The following is an 11312-nucleotide window of genomic DNA, read 5'->3' on the forward strand; positions in this document are numbered from 1 at the left end:
GACTTCGATCACGTGACTAGATACGCATAGCAACAACAAATTGGTTAGCAAGCTACTTTCTCGGGCACCTGCTTCAGTGCTAAATATCGCATAGTGTACTGTTGATTTCTGGTTGTAAACGTTTCGGAAATTTGTTGTAGAAGTCATCAGAGATTCACCTATGCTAGATGTCAATCCTGTACAAAGCATTTAGAATGATATCGTCAGAATTACGCAGAAATCCATCGGTAACGTAGTCGTATTACGGTACTCAACTCTGATCATATGTACTTAAATTTATGCATTTGAAGTAAAGCGATTGGCTTATATTCTGGTAAGAGTATTTGTTAGTTCAAGCAGTACTATTTGTCTGTTGTGGAGCCTGATTTTGGATGGAAGATATGGCTGAAGCAGCCGGGACCCGCAAGGATCAGGATATACTGTCTGCTGGTTTGGGTGCTGGCGTGCTGCTATAAAACAAATGTCGCTGAACACATAGGAAGTATCTTTTGGGAGAACCTGCCGTCAAGACTAAGCAAATCAGTGCACTTTATTGTTGCCTTATACAATGCCAATTTTATTACCACTACTTCGCAACTGCGATTGAAGTGGATGTGGCAAATCACACTCGATTTTGATAAATAGTTGATGTCACATATGTGCGATATTTAGCGAACTAAGGGAAGTAACTGTCATATAACTCTTAGAGCAGTTCAAACGCAGTGACAAGATCGGTCATCCTATACCCAGACGTGGTCATTGTTGGGAACCAAGTAGAAGTAATGCCTTAATTTATACTCCAGTACCAGTAGCACTAATTACTTCCAGGACATGTCCAAAGTACTTCAAGTGGAAGTAGAAATTAATTTCTGAAAAGCGGTCAAGAAATTCGTTAAATGAAGAAGATTTGGTTGAGGGTCACTTAGTTTTAGAAATTGATGCCATGTGACAACTGTAAACATTGCATGTTGCATCTTCTTGATCAACGCAAAAGGGTGATGACACCACAAATATGTGCAATTTTCAAAAATTAATTTAGTTACCGTGGTACTGGGGCTATTTGGCCCAGTTGTTATGACAACCTCACGCTTGAAGGGGATGCAATCATGCGCCAAAGCTACTTTCTAGTTGACAAAATCCCAAACCTGACAAAAAAGTACTACCTAAAAAGTGTCAAGTAGAAGTGGAAGTAGCCTAAACTCATAATGACGCTAGTACTCAGGTAAAATAGTACTTCGTTGCTGACCCCCTCTGTGTATTGGCTCAACCAACTCAGAAACATCCTCTAAAGACGACTAACATTGTTTCTTTCGCATTGACTCCGTAATATTCTGAACTGATGATATTCTTTGATCCATTGAATTTACAAATAAACTTGCAAAGAAGATCGATTTATTATTATTTTTGTGTATTCGATACCCAGAGCATAAGAAATAGTTGAATAAAAATGGATGTTAACCTTATCAAGTTCAATAACTGCCGAGACTGTTATGCCTATGTATTTTCCTCTACCTCCATAGCCACTTGTCTAGACATATTCATAGCATTCACGGAAGAGCGCTTGTCTTGCTGTACACAAATGAAATATCATTTTCAAAGCAGACATCAACATCGGGAAAGAAGTTCAGGACAGTTAGTCCATAGCAATTTACAACGTTGTAAATTGCTATGGTTAGTCAGTGGTCAGATCATCTGCAGACATTTTCTGTTGGCATGAAACCACGCTGCCTTCCACCACATGACCAAATTTTATGTGGTGATAATAATTGGCTCCAGGCTGAATTCTTGACGAGGGCATCATCAATTTCTTAGTTGCCTATGTTCGGCTCTCTTGGGATAATCCATCAGATCATTAATCCGTATGCATGTGATATAGCCATATGTCTTGAAACTCAAGATATTTGCACTGTGCCATAGAGTGAAGTATTCCAATCCAGGCAATCAATCAAGTGATCCAGGCCCCGGGACAGTCTGTTTCACCCTCAATTGGAGCTGATGATCATTTTCCTTCGGGTAGTGGCACTTGGCAGCATGACAGAATGATCAATAACTTGTAATATAGGTGTAGAGGTCTAAATATTTTGAATTGTTTAACTGAGAAGTCATACAATAGCTTGGGATATTTAATATATATATGGTATGTAGCACATTGCATGAATTCATAACACATCAACGTACTGGCACTGGCAGTCATTGTCTCTTAGGCTTAAAAATAGCAGTATCCTATATATATTGCAATCGATATCAATCATCAAAATGCTGCAATGATTACCAACTACCGCTACAATACAACTATAGTATACTATCCACACCTAACTTGATGCTGCAATAAATATCACGCAGTCAATGTCCTGCAATGTCGAATTTTGTGTCATAAAATCATAGTTGACTACCAAATAACGGCTACAATGTCGATCATTTTGATGCAAGGAGTTTACATAGTTCATGAATCAAAGACATCCAACATATTTGAATCCTTGCGCATCTCCATGACACTTGCGAACGTTTACAGCCCGAAAACGATAATATACTGTACCGGTATCCGAAATACGGCTACGTTAACGACGGATTTCTGCGTAATTCAGACGACATCATTCTATGTGCTTTGTACAGGATTGACATCTAGCATAGGTAAATCTCTGATGACTTCTACAACAAATTTCCGAAACGTTTACAACCAGAAATCAACAGTACACTATGCGATATTTAGCACTGAAGCAGGTGCGCGAGAAAGTAGCTTGCTAACCAATTTGTTGTTGCTATGCGTATCTAGTCACGTGATCGAAGTCCTGCAAAAGGCCTATTCAGTAATTTCAATTCTAATCTCATTTCTAGTTGCACTGAGCGAGCTCTACAGCCAACGCGCGGAAAAGATTTCCTTACTTTGCTTTCGCGATGACCAACAAGTCGGTGTACGGGGAAGCGAGTGGCGCAGTTGGTTAAACACTGCAGTCACGACACCAATGGTTGCTGGTTCGAGTCTCGGCTCTGCCATGTTTCTATGGGTCGGAGGTTTATCTAGGCTCCTCATCGCCGACCTCACTGCTCGAGCGGTGTCGTACGAAAAGCCCAGACGGATAAAGTGAAGTCGAGCTTTCAATAATCGACAGCAACAGATACTGAAGTGGACGCACGGAAGAGAGAGTGAAAGATGGTGAATGCGTGCGAGGCTGGAAGTCGTCCGCGAAGCGTACAAAAGTGAAACAGACCAACGAACTTTACAACATTCATGTTCTGGGCACAAATGACCAAATAGGCGATAAGTGCCAAATACTGTTCAATAAAAACAAAACAAAAACGAGTCGGCGAAGAGGAAGAAGTATCTGTCTTGCGTCTGCATCCCAGCTGTTAGTTGAACCTTCCCCTCCATAACGTCTTCCCGTTTCGTTAAATTCAGCGTAGCGCCCTGGCTTCCGAATTTCAAGCTCAGACGCAGGTGGTTCGTGTTTGGAGAGTGTGTGCCGCTATTGTCCTCTTTACCGGGGAAGGCGTAAGGGGGCTTGGCGGTACGTCCCAGCACGGCCCTGGTCACGATACTGGGTGCCGATTGGCGCCTTTGGGCCATTTTCTTAAATTTCGCCTGGAATAATAAGATTCTCGCGTTAAATCGAGGCTGTACTCGATTATTTTTAGCGAAGGTACAGTTACAAAAGCTCAAAATTCTCTCCGGTCAGAACAATATTGGATTTTGAGCCGATACCGATAAAGCCAATAAGTAGCACCTTCACCGCAAACTCCGATATATTCAGTCGATATTTAAAGATATGACATCTAGTTTGATAGGATGTCACAAAAATTGCCGATGCACCGTTGGTTTTTTAATCTCCAATGTCCGATAACGATATTTCTGTCAACGTGTAATGTCGGGCTCTATAGTAATACCTCTCATGAAATGATTCACAATCATATAAATGTATTATGATATATCTGTATACAAAAGCCTGTAAACGGTAATGCATTTAATGTTCTGTAAGTCGGAGTTAGCGGCATTGATGTTCATATCGTACTAAAATGAGGCCATCAGTCTACTCTAAGCTTTACATACTAGCGAGAGTAAAGTATTTGCTGAAAAATTGAGCTCAGTTTACAACGCTTCCTTGAATAGATGACTGGAGGTACCAAGTTTGAGCATTGATTTCAAGACAACATTCGTTGCAGCATATACCACGATCACTGTGCTTTCTAAGGGCAGATCTTTATTCCATTTATATGTATTAAAGTTCTTATTTATTAAGTAACCAATATTTTCATGGCGACAGAAGGAGTTCCTTTACAATCTTCAAATTTTTCATTGATATATATTGCTATACGTGTGTCATATTTGTGTCCATGCATTGCATATTTTTAATTTGACACCCGTTTTCCTTTGTTATGACAACCGCACAGTTACCAGGACAGCAGATTTCGTCTGGCATTAGTTTTAAAGTGACGTTGTTACGTCATACTTCGTCAAATTGGCATTCATTGAACTCTGTTTAATTGTTTATGTTCAAATATTCGTGTCACTATCACTATGCAGTTAACAATTCATAAGGAACTCACGAAGAGTCTTCGAGCTTATAAACTATACTACAATGAATGTAGACTTCAAAATACCAATGATTAGTGTACGCAATTTACAATGTGTGTCGCTAGCATAAAGCCAGTGCCAGAAACGTATCATGTTCGCATCGAAGGAAAATATTGGTGGCGGAATCTACAATCAAAGCCGTTATCACCGCATCGCCATGTCTTCCTGCCTGACAACAACGCGTTGGATTATTATTGTCAGATCTCCAGTCTTTCAATACAACATCCATTGTAGCAGTATATTTATTAAACTCGAAGACTTTTCGGGTGCCTCTTTTCAAGAGTTATCGGCACACTAAAGGGATTTAAACAGATTTAAAAGCAAAACCAAAAAGGCAAAGTATGACGCAACAATCAAAATCACAGACCATGAAATTCGCATCGTATCAATGGCAACAATAACAAACTACGAATATAGATAACTAACCTACGGATAGATAGCCAACAGCCGTCGTCACGCTTGCTTGCTCGGAGGAAAATACTGCTCAGCAATCTGAACTCAACGTAATTGCCAATCCCATAGCTGACGACCCGAGCGCTCAAATTTAACAAAGTTGATCTTATTAGAAAGCTACTGTCGCACTGATTCCGAAAATATACATTAAACTTTCGTCAAGGCAAAGGAACCAGCCTGAAATAGCGTTCAAAGTCTGAAAATCGGCATTGTTCCAGACAATCGCATGGACGCACCACAATGACCATAACAATAACCCTTGCGTGTCCTCGATTGTTCAGAACAATGCCAATTTTCAGACTTTGAGGTGTATTTCGAGGCGGTTCCATTGCCCCGATCGGATTTGAATGTATATTTTCGGAATCAGTGCGACAGTAGCGTTCAAATAAGATCAACTTTATTCAATTTGAGCGCTCGGGTCGTCAGCTATGGGATTGGCAATTACGTTGAGTTCAGATTGCTGAGCAGTATTTTCCTCCGAGCAAGCAAGCGTGACGACGGCTGTTGGCTATCTATCCGTAGGTTAGTTATCTATACTACGAAGTATACGGACATACGGTACTATAGACGATTTCCAGCGCTCTGGCGCCAGTAGTGTATGACTGGCCAAGATTAGAACCAGCCACATTTTGCTCCCCTGACGAGGTTATTCGCCGACCTTTCTGAATACCGCGCCGTTGGAATGCAAGGAAGCCGCGTATATATAAGGTGATTTGATATTATTTTATGCTAATATCTTGTAAGAAGTTCAACTTGGAACCGTAAAGAACGTAGTTCTTGGCTTCTTATTGTCGCGAACAGATGCATGGCTACCGGTGTAGCCTATGCATATTCCACAGTTTTTACGTTTGTGGACATTGAAACGCTTGCACAGAAATCCACTTGATCGTGTCATTAAAGCTGAATTCAACGCTACTAGTAGACGAATTAAAACGCGCCAAATTAAATCCGTCCAATGTATTTCTTAGCTCATTTGATGTGAAAAGTCTTTTCACTAACGTACCATTGTCGGAAACTTTCGAAATCTGCGCGGACGCGCTTTATGATGGCACGCTTGAACCTCCGAAACTACCGCGTGAAATATTTCTTGAATTGTTGCAAACTGCTACTAGTAGCGTTGAATTCAGCTTTAATGACACGATGTTCCGTCAATGCAATGGTATTTCGATGGGTTCACCGTTGGGACCTACTCTGGCCGATATATTCGTGGGATACCATGAAAAGAAATTGTTTGAAAACGTCGCAAAACCTCTCCTCTATTTTAGATATGTCGATGACACCTTTGTTGGCTTTAAAAATGAGCGAGAGTGTCATAATTTCTTCGAAAAATTGAATTGTCTCCATCCAGCTCTACAATTTACCGTGGAAAAGGAAACTGATGCTGCCCTTCCCTTTTTAAACGTCTTAGTAGAGAGATCAGGACAAACGTTTTTAACGTCGGTGTACAGAAAACCTACTTTCACTGGTCATTATATTCGTTGGGATTCATTCTGCCCAAAGCGGCGTAAATTAAACCTCATTTCATCTCTCGTTAATCGCGCCTTGCGCCTCTGCTCACCGGAAAAACTGTCACGCGAATTGGATGATATCCACTTGATTCTCTCCAAAAATGGCTATCCGGACCACATATTAAAATGCTCCATCTCTAGGGTATTGAAAAAATCGGATACAGCTCCAAAATATGGCCCAGAAAAATGCCCGGCATTTTTACACCTACCTTGGCTAGGTAACGTGTCCAGCCGATTTGAAAAGCTTATTAAATCGGCTGTTCACCGTTGCTACTACAGCGTTAACACGCATGTAGTGTACACGACGAAACCCTTGTTACCCAACTCTCGAAAAGATGTACTTCCTGCCTTTGATGCAAGTAATGTTGTTTACCAATACAAGTGCCACTGTGATAGTAGGTATGTAGGACGAACATCTCAAAGATTGTTTGAGCGTATTAAGCAGCATATCCCAAAATTGATTCGGTCAAAAACATGCGCAAATGATCGCACGGAGCTCACACGTCAGTGCAAATTGGCTGCAAAAACAGACTGCTATGATGATTACCAAGCATATGCTTCGTCAATCGGTCAGCATCTGAGCGAAAACCTTGCCTGTGCACAGCACTATGATGACAATATGTTCACTGTCGTTGCGCGTGGTAGGTCTGTGTTTCATTTAAAAGTGTTGGAGTCTACTATTATTCAGTTGAGCAAACCTATTTTATGCAGACTGAAAGATTTCCTCTATAACCTACAAATTTCTCATTAGTGCGTGTTGTTCCGTGCGTGTAATTGTTTATTTACAAATTGTGCTGCTACTATAGTACCGTATGTCCGTATACTTCGTAGTTTGTTATTGTTGCCATACGATGCGAATTTCATGGTCTGTGATTTTGATTGTTGCGTCATACTTTGCCTTTTTGGTTTTGCTTTTAAATCTGTTTAAATCCCTTTAGTGTGCCGATAACTCTTGAAAACAGGCACCCGAAAAGTCTTCGAGTTTATTAAATATAATGCTACAATGGATGTTGTATTGAAAGCTATATTCAAGTTCTGTACCACGAACCAGCTATTTAAGATCTCCAGTCGCAGCGTATATTTTCAGACTTGACAAGGCGCTATCAAACACGTCGTAAGATCAGAAAGTGGGCCGCCTGCGATCTGTCTTTACGAAAGTAACACGAGTGCGATATATCTAGTGCTCGGATTGATGTACGCGTGCGCGCCATCGAATCCAGATACATTTCCGCTCTGCGTGCTGTTGTACGTAAGTGTTTCGCTTACGCATTGGCGAATAGTATGGCCTGACTTGAGTTTGTGATATCTATTCTAGTTGCGAAGCGGCTGACATCGTGAAAATATCGCGCATGCTATTCTTGGACACAGCTGTTGTTGTGATTATATCACGACACTGCGTTGTCCAAACAAATTCCTCGTCCAGCGAGCGGCAATGCGTGGAACATACGGGTGGCAAGACAATGACTTTGCTGTGTTATTTCAAACCGCGGTGACTTGGAAAAATCGACGTAGGTGGAGAGAGGCGCTATACTTCAGTGCAAGCCAACAGACTTCTACCAGCTACTAGAACTAGAACTAGAACTAGAACCAACGACCTTTGAAAGTAACTAAAACAAAACTAAGTAGATTCAATTCGGAAGAAGATCATTCATTTATATTTTATCGGAATCGCATCGCCTATCCACATCCACATCAACATCAGCAAAAGTTTGAAGTGGGAGGCGTTTCGACCCCCAAACCCACCCCTGGCTACGCCTCTGTTAGTAGCGATAAATCTACGGTACCAAATGGCTGCAAGAGCATCGCATAACAAAACAGCGGTATCACGATTCACGCTAAACGACGCGTTTTCTAGTTGTTTGGCAACTAAATTCTGTTTCTAATGCACCACTATAATTAGAATTACTAACTACTAAACTAAAATCCACAACTAAAACTAGAACCAGAACTACTCAAACATGCAGTAGGCTACTACCAGATTGCGTCTGCAAGGCAGTAAGCACCAAAATTGTTTTCTGCCGTTTGGAACGAACGGACGCGACAGATAGGTCTTCTGCTGTATTGTACACAAACTATGCATACTGCTTGGGAGAATATAACTCAGTAATTCGCCCTAATGTCCTTCGTCGCGCAACGCGCCCTAACACTAAAAGTACCAACCATTCCAAGCCTTTACATATACTCGAGGGCTAATTACTGTTATCAAAATAGAATATACTGGTTCATGCGAAAGCTATGCCGTGGGATCTAGTAAAGTGAGTACAGCTTTCTGGAAACAGGGTAGATATCCGGTGCAGTAACGGGAAGCGCCGACCGATAGTAGGGAAATAATTGATAGCCGGCGTAGTACTATGCCATTACAATTATGTTTCCCGACTTCACAGTACAGGTATATCGCAAAGGTTCATGTCCAATTGTCCATGGACTATCGCATTGAAATAATTGTCCCGCAGATCGATAACGTCGTTGTGTGTGAATCACATTTTTACATACCACTGGATTTGGATTTTCAACATGCGTAACTAGAACTAGAATAACGAACTTCAAAAATTGGCAACTAACTAACCGACAATATACGACTTACGAAATTGCAAATGATCGAATAAATAGTGAAGGTAGATTCGGCATTTCAAATGGACGGCGTTAGTTTGATATGACAGGGTTTCCGACCTCCAACCCACCCCTGACTACACCACTGTTAGCAGTGATGGCTCTGGGCTAGCAATGGCTGTGAGAACAACACATGAGAGAACAGCGGTTTCACGATTCACGCCAAACGACGACGTGTGTTTACTATAGTTTATTTACTACTAAATTATTTTTTAAATGCGCAACTAGAACTAGAACTACTCAAACAAGCCAGTTTCAGTTGACCGCCAACTTCCTAGATCGGTAGTTTGTGAAAGTCTCGTTTGAACAGTGAATATAGTCGCTTTCTTCGGTACAAGCTTTCTTTTGGTGTGACTTTGACGGGATACGCAAATCCCGGCAACTACAACGCATAATCTACAAAAGGCATTGAACCCACAAGATCCGGTCGCCGCCAATTATAGTCTCCAGGTCCGTCGCAAGGAACAAAATACGATCTCGTATATATCCGACTCAATGATGCAGCATCGTAGCGTCTTTCAAGTATGAATCCAGGGTAAAATCCCCAGCATAAATTCCATAATCAAGTAACGCCTCCCAATGCGACAATCACAGTCACTATGCTTTTCAGTATACTATACTATTATAAAAATCGCGCTCCCATAGCGTCACGAATGGTACGGTACCAGCTAAACAAAGATATCGAATAAATTGGAGGTCAACGCGGAACCCAGCCGATTTTCATAATGACATCAGCTGCAGCGTCTACAAACCAAGCTTGATTTCTGACCCTAGACATGTTGCTCTCAGTATCATGTGTACGGCTTCACGCTACGTTACATATTCGAGTAGGGTGGTCACTGCATGACGGAATTAGAAACACCCCATTCGCTAGTCTTCGAGAAAAATCTCAAAGTTTTGTTGAGGTAGTTACTTCGAAGAAACGCTAATGAGATTGAATTATATTCTTAATGAAAATCTACAAATCACTATTTCATTTTTCCAATGGAAAACACCAGTCATATAGCGCTCAGCTTTCGGATCAGTACCAATACCCAAACACACCGACCGGCATAGCATACAATATTCACAAATCGCCAACAATTGCATTCACAAAGATTATATCTATCGAGCACTCATACATAATGCAGGTATGAACCAAGGTGGTTCGTCAAATTTTGCCTTTTCACCGCAACCACAGTATTAATCCACACGATTGCAGTCATTAGCCATCATTACATTTTTAAAACCACCATATAGTTATTGTGGAATGGCTGGACTTAAGTACATTCCACAATAAAGCTTTATTATAGCAACGATTTTTGTGATAAGCGAGAATAGCTACTTTGCACACGAAGTGAGACTGAAAGATGTAAAATGTTCGCGTGTGTATCTTTCACGCTACCACAAAGAATATAATGCAAGCTCTACATCACAGATTATTTGGTATTCTGTTGACCACACCTATTTCATTGCACTTTGAGACAGTGCTATGGGTCGGTCGCGACTTCACATATATGTCATTCACTCTACCTCTGTACCAGATGTTTCGTATACTGTGATACGACAAATTGAGGGTTCAAGCCTTCCACGCTGGAGAAGAGTATCGAAACTATCAATCTCGCCCAGCCTCAATCAACACATGGCAGGTTTAGGTACCGCATAGATAGGTTGGCTCGCCTTAGCTGAATAACACATTCGCTCATATTTGTAATGGCGTAACCTCGTTGAACTATCATCACCATGCCAAATCGGATACGATTTCAAGTGGCAGAATCGCAAACCCGCAAACTTCGGCGGTAAAGCCGATTAAATCGTAAAACACAAACATTGCAGGATTCGCAACACGCCGCTATCTCACGAGCGTGTCTGCAAAAGTGACCGTCTAGTTGCGTTGCGAATCGGCAACGGAAGTTCCACGAAACGCTAGCCTCGACTCTAGACACGCTAATGAACGCGGCACATCTAACAGAAACTTGCTATCCGTCGCCAAGCTTAAACGCCCCGGAGGCTGAATTTATCTTTATCTTGCTTCTACGGTGCTGGTTCGGTTCCGGTATAGCGTATATCGAGCGGAACCGCGAAAGTATTACAGCCATCTAACCGTGAACGGTAAGTAAGCAAACTTCAACGTCGAAATGTTCATCACCTTATCAAAATTCGAAGCATCAAATACAAAACAGAAGTCTGTAAATCATTTCACCGTAATTTGC

General features: G+C 41.4%; 1 long non-coding RNA gene across 1 annotated transcript; it reads right to left on the reverse strand.

Annotated features, from left to right (window-relative positions):
* Positions 1-3256: 3256 nt before the first annotated feature.
* On the reverse strand, positions 3257-9796 carry LOC145459883 (uncharacterized). Its single transcript, XR_013921585.1, has 2 exons — positions 9539-9796; positions 3257-3559 (listed from the first exon to the last, which is right to left on the reverse strand). It is a non-coding gene; the product is annotated as an uncharacterized LOC145459883 (long non-coding RNA).
* Between the last annotated feature and the right edge of the window lie 1516 nt (positions 9797-11312).

Source organism: Botryllus schlosseri, unplaced genomic scaffold, assembly GCF_051294905.1.
Source record: "Botryllus schlosseri isolate E-star unplaced genomic scaffold, Bs_hap1 Bs21a, whole genome shotgun sequence".
Taxonomy (NCBI): Eukaryota; Metazoa; Chordata; class Ascidiacea; order Stolidobranchia; family Styelidae; genus Botryllus; species Botryllus schlosseri.